Here is a 25819-nt window from a genome sequence, read left to right on the forward strand (position 1 = left end):
CATACTCCCTCCATCTAAGTACTGTACCCATATTATGGCCAAGGAAGAAAGTTACTTGGAGCTGCTACTATTCCTAAGTCAGAGTTCATGAAATTAGTATTATTTCAGTCCACAATTTTAGCCAAAAGTGCTCTTCTCAGCACCTATAATATACTAGAATTGCTTCCTTCTGCAGTTCATGTGAGTTTTCATGCTTTGGTAGCATACCTAAGTATGCTTGTGAATTATTTGTTATTACTAATTTTTCTTCTACTACTATTGAAATTGTCTTGGAATGTTTCTTCTACATTGCTCTCATTTGTTCTTGCAAATCTTGGTATGTTATGATTAATGGTTGTCTTTTCTTCTTCGACTACTATATTTTTTCTTGCATCTATTTTTTCAACTGCTGGTGATGTGTTATCCCATGTGATCCAAACGTCTTCATTCTCAATGATACATTGTGATTCAAGTTTCCAATGATTCTCAGCTACTTCTGTATTGCGTTTGCACAGTCTCCAGTCCTATTAACAGTTTTGCCACATTACTGGGCCTTTCAGTATATACACCCTCAGCCATGAGTGTATCACACCCAGTAGTAAGATGTGCAACTGTTTCGAGTTCTGTTTGTTCCACTTTTTTAACAGACTTTATAAATTAATGTGTATGTAGTCAAAGAAAACCACCGCTGAAGCCACTAGAGGAGCAAAAAATATCTAAATCGTACTAAATAAACATTTCTGGAGGTATTGGCACATGCTTTCTTTGCAACTTTACTTAAAGGAGGTTTTGAGATTTTTTTTGCTTTTCTAGTGGCTTTTGAAGTGATTTTCTTTGCTTATTAGTCTTTCTGACACCGTTTGCTGGATTAATGTGCATGTAGCCTACTTTTGTAGGCTGCCTTTATTAGTCTTTCATTTTTTTTTATTTGCATTTCCTTAACCATTCCTGTGTTGTTGTTCTAAGAGTTTTCTATACTATACATTATATTTGTGGACTTACTGATTTTCTTTCTTTTTCTTTTCTTTTCTTTTTGGTCCTTTTCTTTCTTTCTTTTTTTCTTTACTCTTTCAGTTGCTCTCTGATATTTATCTATTTCTGATTTGATTTCCATTCTCAGTCCATTCTGAAATGCTTCTATTAAAGTAAGCAAAGATTTCACCCTCAACATCTTCTTATCATGCTTTAGACTTTCAATGTGCTGAAATCTGATAAGGTCATCACATACATATGCAGTCCCATGGCTGCGTTCTTATACATGTCAGTTTCAAGAAAGCTACATAGTGTTGTTTATATATATATATATATATATATATATATATATATATATATATATATATATAATTTAAGACGCGTGGAATATTTTTCTTGTTTTCTTTCCTACTGATTTAATGCTGTTTGACGCCAATTAGTCACACCAAAGCTGTAAATTACAATAGGAAGAGCAAATTGATTTATAGCTTGGGCTTTATTCCTAAGTTTCAATATTAGCCTAAATTTTCTAAAGTATTCCTTATTAAGCTTTGTTCTCATTTATTCATATTTTATTGCTGACCCTTCATATATTACCAAATATTTATAAACTTCCTCCTGTTCAAGTGTATTATTCCTGCACCAAATTGATATTTTCATGGTGCTGCAGCTTTCCTTTTATAAAAGTTCCGTTTGCATATTTATCAAAACCATATTCCATTCTCATACAATTTAAGAATGTTTTAACCATTTGTAGTTTTACTTTCAGATCCCCAGCTGATGAACTTCACAATTTTAAATCATTCAAAACAAGTAGACGAGATATCTTTGAATAAGGTTGAATTCTCTGAGTTAAGCTATAACCACAACCTTATCTATTAAGTAAATATTTTAATGGATTAAGGGTAAAACTACACCGCAGCAACAGCAAGCCCTGGGATAATTTGCCCATTGTCACAGCATAACTGCAAAGTGGCTTGCCACTTTTCCATAGTCATTGGAATGTAATTAATCAGTGCAGGATACTGCTTTTACATTTGTAGGCATATCACTGTTAATACAGTATATGTGGGATGCTGTCAAATGCTTTTTGTAACCCATCCATGTCATACTTTATAATCTGTCTATGTTATACTTAAATTGTTTATAATCTACTTGTGTCATCCTTAGATTATTCCCCTTTTTACAGCTTTCTCTTATGTCTTTGTTGTAAAACAGATAACCCTATGTCCATATGACTCTTATTTAATTTTTATTTTATTGCCACAACTGAATTTTTTTCTAGATAGCTTTGTACTCTGCATCAATTCTAGTATATAATGTAAATACTATAATATAAACTAAGCATATGCGATTTTGGAGTCATAAATTGAAAGATGAATATTTAATACAGCACATGATTGAAAATGTAGATCGTTTAAGGACCTAGATAAGTGGTTAGATCCAGCTTTGAGTTTTTCTAAGCATATTAACCAATTGGTTAATGATAGTTATAGAACTATAGGTTGTATAAAAAGATGTATAATGTCTAGGAAATCAGAAATGATGAAGTGATTGTTTGTTAGTTGCATTAGACCCAAACTTCAGTATGAAATAATAACATGAAAACCTTATAAGAAAACAAGCATGAGTAAACTGGAAAGAGTACATTGGAAATCTACCAAGGGCATCCATGGATGTGAAAATTGAAGTTATTATGAAACACTAAAATATCTGAACTTGTACAGTGTCTCTTATAGATATCTAAGAGGAGATCTTATTCAGGTATAGAGGTCATTTAGAAACAACTCTCTCTGGGAATGTTTGGGGTTATTAAAAAGTACTAGAGAATCATCAGACAACCTAAGCAGAAGATTTTATAGGAAGGAGAAGTGTACTAATTGGTTCTCTGAGAGAAGTAGGTCAAAAATAAAAAAAAGGTAACTGGGTGCACAAGACCCAGGATAAAAAAAGTGCCCAATCCTGGTAGGTACAATGGTCCCAGCTCTAGAAAAAATGACAGTGCAAAGTCCTCAAAATATAGAAACATTTCTGCAATGGGGCCAGGCCAAGCCCAGGGGAAGCATGCCTCCCTGTTGTAGAAGGAAGCAGCAGTCGACAAAAATCACAAAAGCTGATAGGCCAAAGAAAAGCCATAAAGATGTTAGAGTAGACTGTTGAGAATAAGAAAGAAATTATGTATTGTTACAATTATGCAAAAAGTCCAGAATTTCCAGACAGAAGATATACAAAACATTGATAGAAATTAGAGGAAAGAAAAATACTCCAACAAAAAAATGGTTAGAAGCTTCAAATAAAAGTTGTGTTCATTAATACAACAGATTTGTGAAAAACATTATATAGACCAAGAAACATTTAACTGTTTGGAAAAAGAAGGATCTGAGCAAGCAAGAAAATATAAACAGCAAAACCTAGAGATTTTTGAAAAGTATAAAAAAGAAATATCGACATGGGATAGAAAGGAGAGATTTGATATGGTTCAAGATTTATGCAAAGTCAAAAGCCAAATTAATTAATACAGAAAAGCAGGCCCAAAGCTATTTGAAGAGAAATATAGGCAAAGGCTTCCAGATATGGAAAATTTCACAATGAAACAAATAATATCACAAAGAGGGAATGTAGAAAAGAAGATTAGTAAAGTAGTAGTTAAAAAAAATAGAAGTTGAAGTTATGGTCTGTGAAGTGAAGGATTTGGTTGACAAGGTCTAACACAGATTATATCACAGTGTGATGGAACGAGTCCCCAAAGTAAGTAGAAACAGGAAGATCAGGAGACATCTGAGGAAGAAATATGGACATGGGAAAGAAAGAGATTTAATATTGTGTAATATTTATGCAAAGGAGAAAGCAAAGCTAATCAATACTAAAAGAGCAGCACCAAAGATATTTGAACAGAAATACAGGCAAAGAAATCCAGACATGGAAAACTTTACAATACAAAAAAATAAGAAGACAAGGAAGAAAAGCAGAAAAGGAAATTAGTAATTGAGACATTAAGGAAAGAAACTGAGGTTATGGAGTACCTGTGAAGTGAAGGATTCAGTGTAGAAAATCTAACTCAGAACACACCACAGCAGGATAGAGAAATAGACATGCAAATTAAAGAGAAACCAGTGGAACAGGAAGCAATAGGTCAGTTGCCATATGAAGATGTTTTGGTGCCTTTCACAGAAAACCAATATAAATGTTCACTTGAAGCTGGATAGCAAGGAAAGGAACAGGAAACTGTGGAAACTCTGATGCAGTCAATGTTGAGGAGTGATAGGCCAGTGAGTTCCCATATGACAGAGCAATGGATGGTACAGGATGAAATTGAAGAGAATACGCCACAGGAAGATGCTATAGAACTTTATATAGAAGGCCCACAGGAAATGGAAGACAAGCAATGTGTCCTCAGTTTAGATGAAAATGAGCTAAATGAAGAGTTGCTTGATTAAATAGAGATGGATAGACATATTAAGATCAATAAGAGAAATAGACTGTAGAAGGACAATAAAACCCCAAAAGTTAGAAGTTTGATAAAACAAATGAACACAGTAATTAGGATTGTCCATAGATATCCATGCAATATAACAGAAGTAAACAGGATATATTACTGTGGAGCTAAATTAATAACTGAGAAAATTTCACCACAAGAACACAGGGTAGTAAGGGATAGGAAGGGGAGAAATCGAATACCATCATGGAAGTATCGAATAGAGAAAACTATAAAGCAATTAAGACAAGACGTGTCACTGTTAGAGGAGTGTAGAAGAGGGAACAGATCAACAAAAATACTCAGAAAGATAGGCGTGATAAAAGTAATGCACAATATTATAACTAATCAGGATTTATCATGCACTATTGCAAATAATAAACTAAAAATATCAGCACAACTTAGAAGCTACACAAATAAATATAAAGGAAAAGTACAAAATAAGAAATTTATTAATGACCCAAAAAAAATTGAAAGGCCACCAAAAAGAAGCAATAGATAGATTTTGGAGAAGTATTTATGAAGATCCTGTGGGACATAATAAAGATGCTAAATGGATAGAAGTAGTAAAAGAAAGAATAATAAGTTCAAAGGTGCAGGATATGAAATGGGATGAAGTAACTGTCAGAGATTGAAACAAAGTTAAGAAAAGCCTGAACTGGAAAACACCAGGCCCAGATGCAGTACCTAATTTCTGGTTAGAAGTATTAACATCTTTGCACAAAGATTTAGCCATGAGTAAAAACTATTTATATAAGAACCCTAAATAGACACCAACCTGGCTAGTGACAGGAAAAAAATGCTCCTATTTAAGTGTGAACTTGCAAGCTACTGGAAAAATAACAGAACTTGCCTTCTGATGATGTATAAATTATACACGGTAATTGATGCTGACAGAGTTTATAATCATTTAGAAGAAAAATCAATTATGGCAATAGAACAAAAGGCAATAAAAGAAAGTCATATGAAACAAAGGATCATTTGTTGTTAAATAGTCATAGTAGAGAACTGTAAAAAGGGGAAGAATCTAAGCATGGCATGGATTGACTACAAAAAAGCATTTGACAGTATCCCACATTCATGGATAAAAGAGTGCTTAAAAATGTATAAGATACATCCTACACTGCTAAATTACATCACAGTGACCAGGAAACAGTGGCAAACTAGTTTGCATTTAAGCCATGATAAAGAACAAATTATTATTCCAGGGATAAAAATCCAAAGGGGGATATTCCCGGGTGACTATCTGTCACCGATGCTCTTTTGCATTGCCCTTCACCCATTAAGATGTCTGCTTAACAGATTAGGTCATGGCTATAATTTGGCTCCCAGAAAGCAACAAAGTGTAAAGACTTATCTTCTCTTTATCAATGATTTAAAACTGCATAGCTCATTAGATGAGGAACTGAAAGCACAACTGCAAGTAGTCAAAACTTTTTCAGATGACAAAAGAATGTCATTTAGTCATGATAAATGTGCAAAAGCAACCTTTAAAGCAGAAAGGCTGCAGCACCAAGAAAACAACAGTTTGGGACAAGAATGTGATATAAAAGAACTTGAGCAAGAAGGAGTGTATACATATTTGGGAAGTGATGAAGGATCAACAATAAAACATGAACAAATGTGAATATTTTAGAATACTTAAATTAATCCTGAAAACATCGTTGACATCCAGGACCAAAATTCAAGCTATAAACCAATTTGCTCTTCCTGTCCTAACTTACAGTTTTGCAGTGATTGACGAGCCCCAAAAGGTGTTGGATATATTAGACAGGAAAACAAGGATGGTTCATGTTCATCAAATGATTTACAAAATGCATACCAAGATTATATATTCCCCATTCTGAAGGTGGTATGGGCCTCCTTGAATGTGATTACATGTATAGATCTGCAATTGTGGGACGGCATACATATCTGGTGACCTCATGAGACCCAAACGTAGTGAAAGTTTTGAAACATGAGAAGAATAAATCTAAGATGACTTCTCTGCTTAATCTAGCAGAAGCATATTGGTGTCAAGCGGAAATGGAAACTAAACCAGAAGTAGATAAAAAGCAGGCAGCAACTGAATGTTCCAAAAAAAAAAAAAAGAAAGAATATAAGGAGAAGGATCAGGTGAGAAGGCAAGAAATGTGGATAATCTATAAATATAGTTGCAAGTATGGAAAACTCCTGGAAGAACCTCGTGTCGAACAAGATTTGAATGCTGAATGGTTCAAGTAAGCAACAACATTTAAGTTAAGGAGAGGCGAATTTAAACCAAAAGATGAAAGGTTAATATTGGTGGCCCAAGACAGTGGGCTATGTACACATTGATTTACAAAATCCATTGAACATATGGGAGAAACAGACAAATGTAGGTTTTGTAAAACAGAATTGGAAACAGTTACACACCTTGCTGCTGGTTGTGATGTATTAATGGCAGAAGAACTGCATACTGAAAGGCATAATGTGTGGAAAGACTGTTGCACTGGTGATTGTGCAAACATTATAATACTGAAGTAGCTGAAAAACACTGGAAACATGAGCCACAAAGCATCATAGAAAATGTTGAAGTTTACATCACATGGGATCACCCATTACCAACAGTTCAAAAGATAGATGCAAGAAAACCAGATATAGTGGTCCAAGAAAAGAAGACAAAAACTGCACTGATCATTGAAATTGCCACAACCAGTGACTAAAGTGTTTTACGTACTGAGAGACACAGTCATAAAATATCAGGATTTGCAGGCAGAAACAAGAGCAATGTGGAAGAAAGATACCCAGACAGTCCCAATAGTAATAAGAGCAACAGATCTTATAAAAAAAGAATCTACAATCATATTTAGATATATTACTGATACATGTAACTCTGTACGAGTTGCAGGAGTCATTACTGGGCACGTTGTGGGCAAAGAGCACTTCTGGCTGACATCAAAGATTGGAACGATACTAATTTACTTATTGCATGTTAGAAGCTAAAGTCACATATCCTGCTTCCATCACTGAGTTATTAGTACCAAAACTTTTATCTTTTCTCTTTAGTAGTGAGCAAACTACCTGAAACAAAGCAAAGACTTGTTTTTTAAGGAAATATCCATGTCTGTTTTTACTAAAAACAATCCCATTTATATTGTACAGTGCTAGCTCAGAGCCATACCTAGGGCAGGTCAAAGGGGTGGTTGCCCTGGGTAGAAGCTGTTAAAGGGCACATTAAAATTGCCCAGTGGTGCAGGAATACAATACTGGCATTAATGTATCAATATATTAGTTAAATATTGTAACTTTATAAATGAATGAATTAATGCATTTACAGTCACAGCTTAATGTGTGGTAGCAACTGTAGCAACCTGCGTTTTACACTTATAGGTTGTACAAGCAGCTTGCTACAAATACAGGATCTCAAAATAATTTTTTGTGATTTTCTTTTTGGTTCTCAACTTTGTGAAAATATTATTTTTTGTGCTCCTCGGCTTTGAACTGCACAGTGTACCAGATCACACATCTATGGTTTGGTGCTAGCTAGTACTATTGCTCTATCTCCATTAATGCCAGAGGTCCCAAAACTAGAGAAAATAAAGTCCAAAAATTCAAAGCTGTACTGAGACTGACTTGAGGACCAGTTACAGGAAGACAATACAATCAAAAGCATGTCTGAGACAATATCAGTATGAAAAATGTAATTTTGTTCTTATTGCATTAAAGAAATATATTTTATCTAGGGGTAAATATTGCCAGTGGACATAGCTTTTTGACAGGATACAAGAATTACACATAGGTAGTAATATGCAGGGAAATAGTAAGAGAAGCAATGCATTTGCCTGGAATGTCAGCTCATATAGAACAAGCAGTACAAAGGTGTGCCATCTGCAATACATACTGCAACAGCAATCCAAAGGAATAGATGTTAGTGTACCCAGTACTGGATCACCATGGAATCATGTGGACACTGATTTATTCCAATCTAAAGAAGTCATGAATTTCATATATGTGGATTATTATTCTAAGTTTCTTGAAATTATGAAGCTGACAGACATCTTAACTGTGTATTAGTCCATCAAAGCTTATATTGTTGAGACTGAAGATGCCTTATTTTGTTATACCTGCAATGTTCTAATGCACAAGTCAGAAATTTAGAAGATTTGTACGTGAATGAAAATTCAGACATGTGATGTCTACTCAGGAATGTTCACAGTCCACTGGAAAGCAAAGAGAACTGTCAAATTTCTTAAAGAGTAGTAGCAAAAGCTATAAGGATTGCTTTCTCTCATTTTTTGTAATCCTGCAATTCTCCCTTGCAGGCAGTCAGTCTGTCATGAGCTCAGTTGTTAAAAGGAAGAATGTTGAAAATAAATTACAGCTTCAACTACATTACTGATGCCTGAAAATCAGTACAGAGTAAAGGATGCTGGGCAGAGACAGCATACTGTTGTGACAGAAACTGCACAGGACAGCTAGATCTAAAGGCAGAAGACAAAGTAAGAATGCAGAAGTCATAAGATTTACACCCTGGAGACAGAGTAAGAATGCAGAAGTCATAATATTTAAAGGCTGGAGACAAAGTTGTTGTGTCTTTCGGCTTTTCCCGGTTAGGGGTCGCCACAGTGGAACGCCGGTCCGCTAATGATTGGCAGTAGATTTTTACATGCTGAGTTGCCGGCCCTGACGCACAACCTTCAACGAAGGTACGCCTATTCATGCATGTCTCCACACAGAAGACGCTCTAGCTGAGAATTGAACAGGACAACGTCTTACTGTGAGGCGACAATGCCACCGCAGCACCAAAGGCTGGAGACAAAGTAAGAATGCAAAATTCATAAGATTTAAAGGTTGGAGACAGAGCAAAAATGCAAAATTTATATGATTTAAAGGCCAGAGACAGACTAAGGTTGCTGGAGACGGAGTAAAGATGCAGAATTCATAAGATTTAAAGGCTGGATACAGAGTAAAAATGCAGAAGTCAAAAGAAAGTTTGTGCATCCTAAAGCTGAAGTAATTAGTAACACAGGCAAATCACTATCCTGTATTGGAAATAGAATGCTTTATGGAGAAACTGAATTGAAGTTTCAGGAAGAAAAGTATCCAGAAGTGTCAAGACTAGCTCAATTTCAAGAAAAAAGAAACTGTGATAAAATAGAGTTGCAAAGAGTATCTCCAGAAGGTGTGCCTCTGATTAAAGTTGTAGTTTAGCCAGAAACTGTACAAAGAAATATCAGAGTCTCACTGTAAATAGTGATGTTAAATATTCTGGATTTGTAAGACCACTGAATAAACTGAACAGATGTATTGACTGCTCATGAAGTGAAAATGATTCTAATGAACTGCACATATTGTTTACTGAGTGTCTTTAAATATGTAATATGTCAAATAGTTTTATTTCCATCTAACTAGCCTAATGCGTGCTTAATAGAGTGTTAGGGAAAATTTAAAATGATCATATAATGCATGCTAACTCATATACTAGGATGAAAGCGGATACATATAGCAGTGACAAGTGGTAAAGGAAAAAATGAATGACAAGTGGCCATACAGGAACCGATTCCATAACAATAGCAGGAGAGAAGTGAACAAGGACAGTCACTCACTCAGATGGCAAGTAATGAAGATTAAAAGTACTGAACAAGAGATGGCTTGTAGGAAGAGTATAACAGGGACTGTTATGAAATCAGATGCAACAGAGAGGGCGAAACAGCAATCTCAGAGTGAGGATGGATGGGGCTGGTAGAGCAGGAATGGAAAGTAACAAAGAGAGTATCAAAAAATGGGTCAGAATTGAACTCTAGCTAGATTGTATGCCATCCTATGCCAGCACTGCACTGCATCCTGATCACAACCCCTAACACCTTGCCCCTGGAGCAGCTGTCCCCTTCACTCCTCTCTAGCTATGCTTCTAGGTCAGGATATAAAGTTTGCAACTGCAAGTATAGTGGCATAAAATAAAGTTTGGCGTTTGGAGACTCAGTCACCAAGTGGATTGAGAGTCTTGGTTAGAGAGACTGAGACCCCGCATTACAATCACATACACCAAGGCTTAGTAATGTGAAGACATGGGGCACCACATTACAATCACATACATCGAGGCTTAGACATATGAAGACATGGGACCCAGCATTACAATTAGATACACTAAGGCTTAGACATAAGAAGACATGGGACCCCACATTACAATCACATACACTGAGGCTTAGACATATGAAGAAATGGGACCCCACATTACAATCACATATACTGAGGCTTAGACATATGAAGAAATGGGACCCCACATTACAATCACATACACTGAGGCTTAGACATAGGAAGACAAGGGACCCCACATTACAGTCACATTCACTGAGGCTTAGACATGTGAAGATATGGGGCCCCACAATACAATCACATATACTCAGGCCTAGACATAGGAGGACATGGGACGCTGCATTATAATCAGATACACTGAGGCTTAGACATATGAATACATGGGTCTCCACATTATAGTCACATACACTGAGGCTTCAACATAGTAAGATATGGGACACCGCGTTGCAGTCACATACACTGAGGCTTAGATATATGAAGACATGGGACCCTGCATTACAATCACATACACTGAGGCTTAGAAATACAAAGCCATAGGACCCCACATTACAATCACATACACTGAGGCTTAGACATAGGAAGACATGGTGCACCACGTTCTAATCACTTACACTGAGGCTTAGATATATGAAGACATGGGACCCAGCATTACCATCCCATACATTGAGGCTTCGACATATGAAGACATGGGACCCCACATTGCAATCACATACACTGAAGCTTAGACATAGGAAGACATGGGACCCCACATTACAATCACATATACTGAGGCTTAGAAATAGGAAGACATGGGACCCCACATTGCAGTCACATACACTGAGGCTTAGACACGTGAAGACATGGGACCCCACATTGCAATCACATGCACTGAGGCTTAGATATAGGAAGACATGGGACACCGCATTATAATCAGATACACTGAGGCTTAGACATATGATTACATGGGTCCCCACATTACAATCACATGCACTGAGGGTTAGACATATGAAGACATGGGACCCACATTACAATCACATACACTGAGGCTTAGACATGTGAAGATATGGGGCCCCACAATACAATCACATACACTGAGACCTAGACATAGGAAGACATGGAACATCGCATTATAATCAGATACACTGAGGCTTAGACATATGAATACATGGGTCCCAACATTACAGTCACTTTCACTGAAGCTTAGACATATGAAGACATGGGACACCGCATTGCAATCACATACACTGAGGCTTAGATATATGAAGACATGGGACCCCGCATTACAATCACTTACACTGAGGCTTAGACATAGGAAGACATGGGGCACCACATTGCAATCACATACACTGAGGCTTAGATATATGAAGACATGGGACCCCGCATTGCAATCACATACACTGAGGCTTAGACATAAGAAGGCATGAAATACCTTATTATAATCAGATACATTGAGGCTTAGACATAGGAAGACATGGGACAAGGTAACAAAGGTGGGCAATGATGATGAGTAGAGGAAACATTTTCTAGTGCATATAAAAGCAAGTTAGTGACCAGTTAGAGAAGGCAGATGAAGTAGTTGCTAGTAGTGCTATGGAGGGATGGTTGGAAGTAGCCTTCTCAGCAATGCTATCAATAGCAGTAGTCAGCACACCGAGGATCAGAATGTCAGGTTGTATAAAAAGTAGCTGTGGCAGTACATAGGGGCAATGAATTGAGACTGTTAGGAGACTGGGGAAGACCTCCCACAAAGAACAATTCTGTGCAAATGGCAGGTTTAATCATAGCCTGGAATGGACAGTGATGCTCCTTGCTAGGCTGGAAAGGTAACACTTGAATTACTGTACCAAAAATAAGATAGAAACATATATGGAGTATTTTAGAAGCAGAAGGGAGGCTATGTACTCAAGGGGTATAAAAATTGAAACAATAACAATAAAAAGTAGAAGAGTGTATGACTGGTAAATATTACTTTGTGGTGCTAGTTTTCTGGAAGGGATGATGGAGTAACTGAAGGATGCAGAATTGGGGACTGGCCATTGGTAGCATTACCAAACATGGGATAGTAAAAAAAGGCATGGGATATGATGGCACCTGGATACAGGTTGTTCAGTAATAATACAGAAGGAAGAGAACACAATAGATTAGCAATCTACATAAAGGAAGGCATCAGACACATGTTTAGAAAGGAGGAAATTTACCACCCTGTGAGGTTGACAGGCTCAAAAATTATAGCAAATTAGGGAAAGAATGGGGTGGGGTGGGTCTAGAATTCTAGTGGAACAGTGTATGTCATGGCCACAAAGAACATCAAGGGTGAAAGGTGAGAGACTACAGGAAATAATAAAGATTACAATAAAAGGTTGACTTTATCCTGCATCTTGAGCTCTTCCTTGCACCTTTTGATTTGTTACTGATTTTGAATTGGTGGAAGGTATTTCTCCCATTTTTTTCTGTTATTAACGAATAAAGGTGTACAGCACGAGAAAGTATGTATACTCAGTAGAGATCTGAATCTGTCAGGAACAGAACAGGAGATTGCATACTCTAGTGAAGAAAGGAAGTGGGATTTGATTGATGTTTTTGACCTTAAGGGCTTTAATTAGTGTAGCATTCTACCAGAAAAAATACAAATCCAGACGTCACCTTAACTAAAATGAAGAAGGTCAGGGGTATCCAGGTAAATGTTTCCTAATACCACTATGTTGTTTTGAGTGGGACTGAAGACAAAGACAGAGTCAGTAGTGAGGGATCTTATAGAATTAGATTGTGATAAATTGGGGGAACATAGATGAGTTAGGACACTTGGATAAATTTATAGAGTAAGGCTTTAAGAATGAGTCAGGTATGATGTACTCAGGGCAATAAAGAAGGGTGTGAGAAAGTGCTAAAGGTAAAAAAGAAAAGAAAAGAGTGCACCTACTTTGCATGCTAAGTCTAATACAGAAACCCACAAAGAGTTTAACGAAGATGAGGGAAACAAATGTTTTCTGTAGTAAGGGAATTGGTAGAAGGTGTATTGAAGAGAACAAAGACTTCATTAAGTATATAAAAAGAAGCACAGGAGGAAAGGATTGATAATTTTTTTCCAGGTTGAGTACCAATAGAATGGAGATTCCAGGAAACAGGGGAAAAGCAGAAGTGTTGCATAAATACTTCACTTTTGTCTTTCCAAAGAAAATTATTTCATAGCCAGAAAAAAAAAACTGTCATTCAGTCCTGATCCAGTTTTATAACTAGAGAGAGAGAGAGAGCGACAGAGAGAGAGAGAGAGAGAGAGAGAGAGAGAGAGAGAGAGAGAGAGAGAGAGAGAGAGAGAGAGAGAGAGAGAGCGACAGAGAGAGAGAGAGCGACAGAGAGAGAGAGAGAGAGAGACAGAGAGAGAGTGTGAGAGAGAGAGTGTGAGAGACAGAGAGAGAGAGTGTGAGAGAGAGAGAGAGAGAGAGAGAGAGAGAGAGAGAGACAGAGAGAGAGACAGAGAGAGAGAGAGAGAGACAGAGAGACAGAGAGACAGAGAGAGAGAGAGAGAGAGAGACAGAGACAGAGAGAGAGACAGAGAGAGAGAGAGAGAGAGAGAAAAGAACTTGACAGAGAAGAAGTAATAAATTTTGGTCTGTATGGATACAAAAAGACCTTTGATTTATTCTGACATAAGAGGTTGTAGGGAAAACTGGAGGGGCTGGGGACATGAAATTCATAAAACATGTTCAGTGGTGTGCATGTAAATATAACCAAGGAAATTAATAAAGAACAACTTATAATCATAATCAATGCATTACAAACTTTACTTGTATAGCAGGACATATCATAAAGTAGAATTCTTTTCATATATCACAAATTTCCCTTGAATGTTTGAGGAGACCCAATAGTGCACCTATCTTATATATATATATATATATATATATATATATATATATATATATATATATATATATATATAATTTTATACAAGTATCTGGAATAATTTATGTGTTCATTGATCAAATTAGCATAACTAGTCAAAGTAGGTTTTCAAATAAGATAGAAGGCTAAGGAACTTTATTCCTCCCTTCTTGAATGGTAGGACAAGGACAGTGGCAGGAATAAGACTAGTGGAGTACTGCAGTGGTGAGTTCTTGGCCTTTATTTATTTCAGACCTATGTGAAGAGAGACAGAACATGACAATAAGTTAGGCACAGCCATGGAGGATGGGAGGAAGACTCGCAGGATTTCGAAAGACTGACCAAGTGGTCATAAAGGTGAGAATTGCACCAGCATGCTGGCAAAGATTTATGATGTTGAACTGTGCTGTCTGTGACTCAAAATAAGCTGGAAACTTAGAAGCTAGAGGGCTAGCATTGATGTTGCTAAGATGGGGAGAAAGGGGCAGCCTTTCTGGGGGCAAAGTGTCAGGGGGACAAGATGCACAGTACTGGCATTCATTTTCTGAATGTCGATACTGCATTTGTGTTAGGTCTGAATGGTTTAAGTGAGCTGGGTATGGTCGTGTGTGCAACACCAGCATTAAGAAATGAATTACATTGCTGGATTTATGGACAGGGCTGAAGCACTCAGCACTGTGTGTGGAATTTAAAGCATTAGATAGCAGGCAAAGAACTAGTTACAAATGTAACAAGAAGTTTGCTACAGTGTAAAAATCTAAAAATTACCTTTTTTTATGGTCTTCAAGTACAAGAGAAGTGTTTTTTGCTCCCAAACCTAAAATTAAGGGAGACCTCAGATTACTTGTAAGCCTGTTTCCTACCTTTCCTGTAACTAGTGTTCCAGATACAGATTTGCTGTATCCAGGACTGTATGTAAGCTTCTGAGCCCCCCCAAGCCTTTCTGTGTTGGAGGGAAGCCTTCTAGCTTATCAGTGGGAGTGGTAAGCACTAGGTAACCTGTCTACCACATAAGGAGTGGTTCTGGTCAGAAATTGTAGTTATTGGCCATTTGGGCAATCTCTTCCATCTCTCTCAACTTTCTGATTTGAAAGCCTGCATTTGCACTTGTTTCTGTCCTGTAACTCATCTAGTGCAGATACAGATTCTTAGTTTTAGCACTTAAATTTGCTTGTTCATGCTCATCACTTGTTCAGAACTTGTAAGCACTAAATAAGCTACTAATTACTATAGCACTCAATCTTCCTCATTACCTAGAGGAAAACTGCTTTTGTACTTACTTTTCTCACTTGCTTAGAGAAAAACAGCTCTTGTACTCACTTTCCTCACTTATCTAGAGGAAAATAGTTTTTTTATTCTGGCATGTCCAAGGGTCAGCTCCCAGTGTTCTCTCCTGTCTATCTGAGTAATCTGGGCATCTTGAGGCAATGTAGAAATTGCCCTCTCCTCCTACCACCCAACACTACAACCTGTGAGAGATGCACTTATCTAGCCAAACTGGAGGTAAAGCTCTCTCTAACCAAGACTGAACTTGACAGTCATGAGGAGAAGGTAAACATTTGCACCACACCACACTCATCACATAGTCTCACTAAATCTACACCACCAAAATCCACACACATTAACACAAAACCATTCGTGGAGGCTCTCAATAATAATCTGTCTAAGCAACAGAGATCGCCAAAGCAGAAAATCAAGCAAACTCCATCACCCAACACAACCCAAATGACGCATAGCCCACAGACTCAGTGTGGCACTCAACCACAGCCGATAAGGCAAAACAACGTACCCAACACACTAGTCATAGGTGACTCTATAGTCAGGCACACTGATGTCCCACTTACCAGACTAGACAAGGAGAAGGTTACTGTCAGCTGCCTGTCAGGTGCCAGGATCCACCACATAACCCACGCACTCAGGTCACTCCACACCAAGTACAAATATGACTCTGTCATTGTCCATGTTGGTGTGAATGACCTGAGACGTACCTCCCTGGACTACATGAAAAGAGACATGGAAGAGCTCATCGATCTTGTAGCCCAGGCAGGTATGACCCTAACCCTGAGTAGTATTCTGCCATCGCCCAGAATTATACCGCAGTACAAGGACAAAATGATTGACTTCAACAATTGGTTAAGCTTCTGGTGTCATTCTAAGGGGATCCAGTATCTGTCTGCTTGGGATGACAGACCACGATGCTTTGCCACAGATGGCCTGCACCTATCACCCCTGGGATTCCGGATACTGGCTATGGCTCTTGCTGCCCCTATAGTGCCTTTTTTAGGCAGGGTTCAAATAACAAATTCACCACCATAACAGGAACAGGCAAACAAAAACTGAAGGTAATGCTACTCAATGCTAGAAGTCTAAATCCCAAAATGCACTCACCCGAGGCACTCCTTAAAATGGAGAACATCGATATCTGTGCAGTGACTGAGACCTGGTTCAAGGCTCCAGAGAGCACCCCTGCACTACCAGGCTATAACTCATACCACACTTTTCAGCCATGTAACCTGGACCGAAACACCAAAGGTGGAGGTGTGTCCATATACATTAAGGATATCCACACCTCCAGGCTAGTTGCTCAGCATAATGCATCCAAGGTTATCCAAGTGCAACTACCTCTGGGCAAAACTGCAATCCAAATTGTAGCTTGCTACAGATCCCCCACCATGCCCCAGGATTCCCACTCCTCTTTTCTTGATGTACTGGAAAATATTAGGGTTCAACCAAACACCCTAATAATGGGCGACTTCAACTGCTCCATCATTAACTGGGAAAACTACTCGTGTACCAACTCCTTAGCTCAATGCTTTCTGGAATTCTTAAACTCCAATGCCCTAGATCAACTTATCCACACCCCCACCAGGGGCAGCAGTATCCTAGACCTAGTCATTACCAACATGAGTGACCAGTGTTCCACACCTGAAGTCAACTCCTTGTTAGTCCGATCAGACCATAAACTTATCACCCTTGATATCCACATCCCACCCCCAACCCCCATTAAGGAAACACCAGTAAAAAATTTCTCCAAAGCTAACTTCATGCTTCTTAAGACAGAAGTGGTGAACTTCATGACACCCATGCAGATGGACAATATAGTTACAACTGCTGAATCCTACACAAATGCACTCTATAAGCACTTACACGAGTGCATGGATTGTGCTATCCCAAACAGAACCAAGATGCTATCCTCCAAAAAAAGGAAGCCAATCTGGTGGTCCCCTGCCATAAACAAACTGTACAACAGAAGGAAGAAACTGTTGCAAAAGAGAGTAAAATCCCATGAGTGGAGGAGCTCCCTGGTCAGCCTCAGTAAGAAGCTGAGATCCCTTATAAGATCCTCCAAAGCTAGCTACGAAAACAAAATTGCCACTAAATCCAAGGACAACCACAAAGCATTCTATAGCTATGTCAAGAATCTAGATGGCAACACGCAGATCTTCTCTGAGTTACAGCACAAAGACACGAAAATTACAGAACCAACTGATATTGCCAACATCCTGGCAGATCGGTTCAGTGCTAACTTTACCCCCTAATATTTCCTCTCTCACCCCCTAAAGGGCCCATATCTATACAGGAAGAATGCAGAGTCCCTGCAGTCACAACTACACAGGTAAAAGCTGCACTCTCTAAAGCCAAAAACATAGCATCCATGGGACCAGACAACATCCCAGGCTGCGTTTTACATGAACTTCAGAACAAACTGGTTCCCTACTCACCATGTTCAATAATAGCCTTGCATCAGGCTTTGTGCCCACTGAATGCTGCACAGCAACAGTTATCCCACTCCACAAAGGGGGAGCCACCACTGATCCCGGAAACTATAGACCTATTAGCCTGACAAGCCTGGTCTGCAAGGCCATGGAACGTATCATCATGGAACTCATAAACAAAGACATTGGTAACCTCCAAACTCTGGATCTCACCCAGTTCGGGTTTGTGAAAGGCAGATCATGCCTCCTGAACCTGATCGACTTCTTTGAGGCAGTCACCAAAGACGTGGATGAGGGTAAGGTTGTTCAAACAGCCTATCTTGACCTCACCAAGGCTTTCAACACCATCCCCCATTCTGGAATTATAGCTAAACTCACTAAACTAGGTATAAATCCCTACATCACAAGATGGGTTGCCAACTGGCTCACTGACAGAACCCACTCTGTAAAAGTTGCAGACTCCAAATCTGACCTCAAGGCAGTGAAAGTGGAGTGCCACAGGGTTCCGTCCTGGGACCTCTCCTATTTGGTATCTACTTCTCTGAAGTACAGGCTAAAATAGAAGGTCTCTGGCTGATGAAGTTCACAGATGACTGCAAACTAGGAGCCATAGTCAAGTCCCCAAATGATGTGGACATCTTACAGAAGCGCCTCACTGAGACAGATGCCTGGTGTCAGAGCCATGGCCTTAGGCTCAATGCCAAAAAGTGCAGTGTCATCCCCTTTGGTAAAAACTCTATACCCATGAACTACCACATAGGCAGCAATCTACTTAACACTGAATGCGTGATAAGAGACCTTGGGATCCAGGTGGACAGTAGTCTCTCCTTTGATAGTCACATCGCCACAGTAGTCAGGAAGACCTTCTACGTGGCACACCTCATCATAAAAGGGTTCTCATCCAGGAAAAAAGAGGTCATTATTCCCCTCTACCCGTCACTCATTAGACCCATTATAGAGTACAACGCCCCTTTTGGAATGTACCTCACAAGACATCTGCAGGAGCTGGAAAGGCCACAGAAGTACCTCACAAAGAGGATTACTGGCCTCAAACAAATGCCCTACACTGACCGCCTCATAAAACTCCAGCTTTACTCCGTAATATATTACCTTCTCCGAGGTGATCTCTGCCTAACATATAAAGCTATGTCAAACCCAGAGCTGTTGGACATGCTACACCTAAAGTAATCCCAATCCCTCCAAGCTACACGCTCTAGGGACCTAAACCTTGTCACCGCAATAAACAGGACACGTTGGAGTGATAGATTCCTGTCCCAGAGACTTCCTATACTCTGGAACAAGCTGCCCATCTATGTCAAGCAAAGTTCTTCATTAGCACTCTTCAAGTAAAATCTTGATGAGTGGATGGGAAATAGGAAATACACCTCAGGGATCACTTCTGTGTCTCTGCTGGACAGTGGCACAGGAAAATAACTTCCTTGGGTGGCATAAGCTATGGTACCTTGCTGGCTAGGCTTACGTAGGCCCTTGAGCTGATAGCCTAGTATCTACATATGAACCATTTCAGGGAATGGTACAGAGCACAAAAATAGCTGACTACTGCTCTGAGGGCCAGCAGGAGGGAGGGACTGAGTGGCCAAATACAACTGCCCTGGGTATATTCTGCAGTCAAGATGTCCTGTAGTAGTGACTGGAAGGCAGATGTCCCATATTCATATGTATGATGCTCCAATAACCAGCAAAATTAGGAGTGAAAGGGTAGCTACATATCATTACATGCTCATCCATTCTTAAGAATTAGGCTGTTTTTCCCATTAGAAATTTCAACTTCCTAATATAACAAACATACAAACAAATTCCCAGGTGGCCTCATACATTTATCATTGCAAGATAATTTTCCATGAAGAGGGGTAGCATACCTTTTATGAAGAATATAGCAGGATCTCACAGCTTGGAGAAGGAATGAATGGGTCCTTGGAAGAGGTAAAGAGCAAATGACATCAGCAGTGGAAATATGGGGCTAAAAAAGTGTCAGCCAAATGAAGAGATTACTGAAGAAGTAAGCCACCAAAAGGTGAGTGTAATGGAAGGTAAAGGATGTGATCAGAGACTACTGGAGCTGCTCCTGTTTTTATTTATTTATTTATTTATTGTCATTTGTTAACCGGGTTGGTCCAACTGAGCCAAGGGGCCATTTTCAGTAGAGACCCAAGGAGAAAAGCTCCAAATACAATTACAGTCATTCAAGACAGAACTTACATAACAAATAGGTGTATAACAAGAAATTATACATCAAAGTGAAAGTTAACTAAATTAACAGTTTTGTACTAGTTTCTATGTAAATATAGACAGTAACAGCAAGATAATTTGGATGCAAATATATTTACAAGTACAAATGCTGGTATGTAGTAATAGTATCACTAGGGTGAGCAGAAAGAAGAGAGGAAGAAGAAAAATAATGAGAGGAAGAAAGTAGATTTAGAAAGAAGGCAATACGAATCAGGTTGGAGCTCGACAAGGACAGGACCAGGTCTTTCGTAGGTAGTGTTTGAGTTCAAGTTTGAATTGGACTTAAGGGGGATACTTCTTATATTAAGAGAAAGGGAGTTCCAGGAGTGAGCTACCGAGTATTTATATAGTAACTTGCCAATATTTTTTGATGGTTTGTAGATATCCAGAAGATTTTTGTCAGATATATGAAGCTGATATCAGGGGTTGTATTGTGGTAAAATATTAGAGATTGAGGGGCAGGAAGTGGGCTTATAAAGAATTGATTGTGTTATATACAGTTCTGGAAGGAAAAGTTGTTTAGGGAATTCAGACCATTGCAATAACTTAAGGGCAAGGCAGTGGGGGGATTTATAGGGGAGATTTAGCTATTTTATTGTAGGTTTGCTGTAATTTGGAAAGAAGTGATGACTGAAGGTTAGTAAGGACTGGGGCTGCATAAAGTAGACAGGGTAAGAGAAGAGACATGGCTAGAAAGGGTTTGGTGGAGGAGGAGGAAAGAAATTTATGATTACAGTACAGGAGGACCAAGCTTTTGGTGTTTTTTTATGCATTGATTGATGTATAGTTCGAATTTTAGTTAGTCATCAATGGTGACACCAAGTAATTTAGTATGGGGTTCAGGTCTGATGATGGTATTGTTAAGTGAGGTGATGTAGAAAGAGGATTTATGTTGTGCTAGTGTTTTATGAAGGAAAAGAAATTTAGTTTTTTAGGATTCAATATTAGTTGATATCTGCGAGACAGGTTTCTATGGAAGTGAAAGTTTTCTTTAAAGATTAGAAGGCAAAGTACGGTGCCATGCATCTGACATCTGATACGATCAAATAATCTGCATCAAAGCATGATCTTATTTCTCAAGCTGTCTATATGAACTAAAAGGGTACAGCTAAGTCAAGATGGCCTGGTGGACTGTTGCTTTCAAATGTAGCACATGCTTCTCTTCCATCAACACCTTCACTGAGCAAATAATTTAACAACATACATAAAGAATTATCTCAATCTAAGCAAACAAAAAACTTTAACAATAAGTAAACATATGGCCCATAAAAAATGCAATTAAATATGTTACACAAAAATATCAGCATAGGTAAGAGATATAATATGGCCCCAACAGTAACCAAAAAAAGGAAGAGTCTTTATTATAAGCATTGAATTGGATATCATCCTTCACATTTCAGTTGTAGCTGCAATTCTGCAAGATATCAGTGAGCAGGAGTTGTAAGTCTGTAAGTAGATCTAATTTAAACAGAAATTTTATGAATACATTTGATGTCAAACTGCTTGAGAGTAGTGGTTAAATCTAAGTGAGAAGATGGGCCAGGCTATTTATAAGCATTGTGCACTGTTTCATAAATGCATTTTTCTATGAATGACATACCAGCACGTTTAGTACACATTGTTGTGTCCTCTACACCAGTACTAGTCCATGGGATGAATCACTGTATAGTATGACTGTTATTCAATAAGGTGCGCAGTATCTGACATACCTTACTAAATACCTGTTTCCTGCTGCACTGTGTTCTGCTATCATGCAACACAGTGATTCTTAAGCAAGCAGTAATACGCAATAGGGTGGGAGTTACAGGAAAATAATGGACTGCATAGAGGTGTTGCCCTCCACACCCCTGGATGTTACATTATTTCCTTGTAATTCCAATCATGTAGGGCCTTATTGCACTTAGAAAATGGGCTGTCTGTTAAATTGTCTCATATTTGTTTTATTATTAGCATGTCATTTTTTTAATGTTTTGATGTAATGCTTCAGATTTGATGTAGAATATGTAATTGTCATTGGAGGAAGTATTTAATATTGTCCAAAGACACAAATAAACACAAACACACACACACACACACACACACACACACACACACACACACACACACACACACACACACACACACACGCAATTGTATTACTTTTAATTTGTTTTTTTCCCCTCATACTTGCTAAAACTGAATTTTTGTGGTTAGTGAGGCAAAATAAAATGGCAAGTCCTTGTAACTGCTGTGGTAGTAACTTTTGTTACTTGAGTTATTTATTGTTTTTCTTTTTCTTTGCATTTTTACAAGCCATGTTTATTAAGCGTAAACAAGATTGTGGCCATTTGTTTTTTTTTTTTAATCCATGCTTCATAGTAGTTTAGTATGCTGCCATGAAGCAGCAGGCTTTTTTACCAGGCTTTACCTGTACATTAATATGCTAGAAAACATTTGTTCACCAGTAGTGAAATATTTGTACAATCAGCCCATTTTCTAAAACTTTTTAATTCATTAGGCATAACAAAAACGGAAAAGTCATTACCATTTGATGGTAATAAGGGGATCTGATGTTGCAACACATTTAACTGGCAGGAGCTTGGTGGTGACAGTAAGCACCACAATGAACTGTAAATATAGAAGAATTTTATTCTACCATACAAAAGTGTGTTAAGCCCCCCCTTTTTCTTGTTGTTAACCTCTGATGCTGCTGCTCAGCTCTGCATTCTGAGCAACACAACACATCGGAATGGCCAGGTGTTATACACACATTATAAGTATGTGGTTTCAGTCTCATAACTTACATAGCTGGGACAAGCTCACACTCACTCAATGTATTGTCTCTCAGTCATGTGTGATCGTTGGGGTGGGGTGCCATTTATACTTCTTCCATATACAGAGCAGTGTGGTTGTGTAATAAGGTAAGGCTGCATAAAGGTTCTTATACCATTGTATAGCATTATCAATGAACTGTACACAGCTTTGGTACTCACTTCAACTGCAAACCAGCCCTTCTTCATGGTGCACAATGCTCACAACTTCTGCCCTTACAATGTGGAGGAATGTAATTGTTTTATGACTTCCAGCATTGGCCAAATATATGAAGTATATGTATTTTCACAGGTAGATGCTAAATACTGCCAGATTCTAGCAGTGGGGGTTTCACCTGGGATAGAGTCAGATGACAAGAAATGATGTCATTCTGCAAGCTATCCTAGCAGTAATATTTGAGATATTAATTTGAGAAGTCTCTTAGTGAGACAGGGTATTCTGTATTCGACCTGACAAGAACCATTCACCACATCTGCCTTGTTCTGATGAAGTAAGTTTCTAGGGAACAGTACAATTTTTTGGATATAATCAGGAATATAGCAAAGCTTAGTTTCAATTTTTTTATTTATTTATTTGAGACTGTCCTGCAGTGTTGTTTTATATATTTCCTGTGATTTTGAACTCTTATGTCACTGTTAATATATACTGAGTATTTTCTTGTTCTTTTCTTATTTATTATCAAATATATTTAAACCTTTCATTGTGGCTGATCTATCTAGAGATATTTAAGTTTTGAGAGTACTTGCATATTTGTTTGGTGACACTGTGTGGGCCAGTCCTACAGCCTTGCTCTTGGTCAAACTACCATTTGTACTAATATTAATATTACACAGTAAAATTGGACATCCTTTGTTAAGGGCCTTAAAGTAGCTGATAAGGAGTTGGATGGTGGCAGTGATAACTACTTTATAGTCTGGGCAAAAGGGGACATAGCTAGTAAACCTGGGCCTGCCTTTCCAAGGTGTGTGTGTGTGTGTGTGTGTGTGTGTGTGTGTGTGTGTGTGTGTGTGTGTGTGTAAATCAAACCTCAAAGAGTGTGTGTGTCAGCTACTTGGGCAGGGACAAGAAGCACTGTTTGGACAGAGAGGGTGCTGGAGGTCTTGGCTTGGCCACTTAGCTGAGATCTCAACTCTGTAGCTATACCAGTGGGGAGTCTTATTGGGGATCTGGAGATAGAGGGAAAACCAGCCCTGGACTGATTGTGGTTTCTGTGTGCTCTTAATGGAAATTGCACTTGATGCAGAGAGCTGCATCTGGAAATACTGTGTGTGTACTTGTACTTCCCCTACTATTGCCAGTGGTGAGGATTGAGACTCCTTGATTACTGGTCCAGTGGTGGGTCGTCACAACTTCATTGATTGTGGAGTATAAAATATTGAGTTGTTATATGTAGCAGTGAGGGAACCACAGTACCACTAATATAACACAAACACTGCAACAGATATGTTATTGCTTCACATTTTCACCACTGTGTAATTGTTAATCCTTTAAATTGTTATCACCAACACAAGCATAGGTCTAATGTGTTTTCTGTGCAGCACTGCCTTTATGGCCTGGACTAAATAAATGTTTCTCCAGACTGCAATATCTGAGAAATGGTGGTGATTTACTACTCTGGTTAATGACTTATGGGCGCACTGCTATTGGCTGAAAAGGCTGATGATTTTCTGCAAATACCAATTTGTCTCTTTCATCAAGCTAATATTGTTGCGTACTTATCTGTTCAAGTGCACCAAAAGGAGTAGGCTCACCGACTCTAGGCACCTGGTAAATGCATTCTGGTGGGATTTAGGCACAGAATATTTAAGCAAATTATTCTGTGTCTGTACAAGGCTCATATTGTTTCAGATAAGAGGGGGTCTGTACAATCACTGACAATACTGTAGTGATATATGCATCCTGGGTTAAGATGGAATGACAGATGAAATTCCATGATGTTACAATTGTTACAAAAAAAAAAAGCAGCAGCTCCTAAGGAGGCTGCAGCTTTATTATCTTGACAGGGAGACATACTTATTCCTGCTTCATTTGCACACACAAAAAATGAAAAAAAAATCACTTTCCAGATGTTTTATGTGGATACAATTACTTACACCAGAAGGAAATTACTGGAAATTAAACAGATTACTAGAAGAAGCTGTGGGCTTGAATCTCTGTTGTCTGCAGAGTACTCAGGGCCTACTTCACTTGCAGAAGTCCTGGATCTCTGCATTTTAAACAGGAATGCCATCAGAGCTCTGAAACTTCACAGGGAGGGTTCTGGAATGCCCTGGAGCAGCTACAAAAGGAAAAGATGTGAAAGAACTAGAAAGAGAGGCTGCAGGGGCAGAGCTGCCACTAAACTGAAGAGAAGCCCCCCATGGGCCTGCATTACCTTCAGTATTACTTGCAAGTGTCTGCTCACTGGATAATAAGATGGACTATCTGGGAATGGAGTTAAAAAAAATTAGGTGAAGGACACTTTGTTTATTTTCTCCGAAACTTGGCTGCATAGTAAGATTAGTGACAATGCTGTGAACCTAGATGGTTTAACTCTCTTTAGTGCAGATAGATGTAAAGCACAGAGTGATAAAGCTAAAGGTGGTAATGTATGGATCTATGTTAATAACAGATGGTGCAAAGACTGTAAGCTGCTTCAGTCATACTGCTCTGAAGATGTGGAAATATTGATACTAAAATGCAGACCAGTCTATGTACCAGG

General features: G+C 38.6%; 1 protein-coding gene across 5 annotated transcripts in view; it reads left to right on the top strand.

Moving 5' to 3' along the window:
- The window catches only part of DRP2 (dystrophin related protein 2), a 4029288-nt gene that overhangs the window by 1943725 nt on the left and 2059744 nt on the right, over nt 1-25819 (top strand). The gene's annotated exons all lie outside the window — the stretch shown is intronic.

This window comes from Protopterus annectens, chromosome 15.part0, assembly GCF_019279795.1.
Source record: "Protopterus annectens isolate FY-2018-M chromosome 15.part0, PAN1.0, whole genome shotgun sequence".
NCBI lineage: Eukaryota > Metazoa > Chordata > Ceratodontiformes > Protopteridae > Protopterus > Protopterus annectens.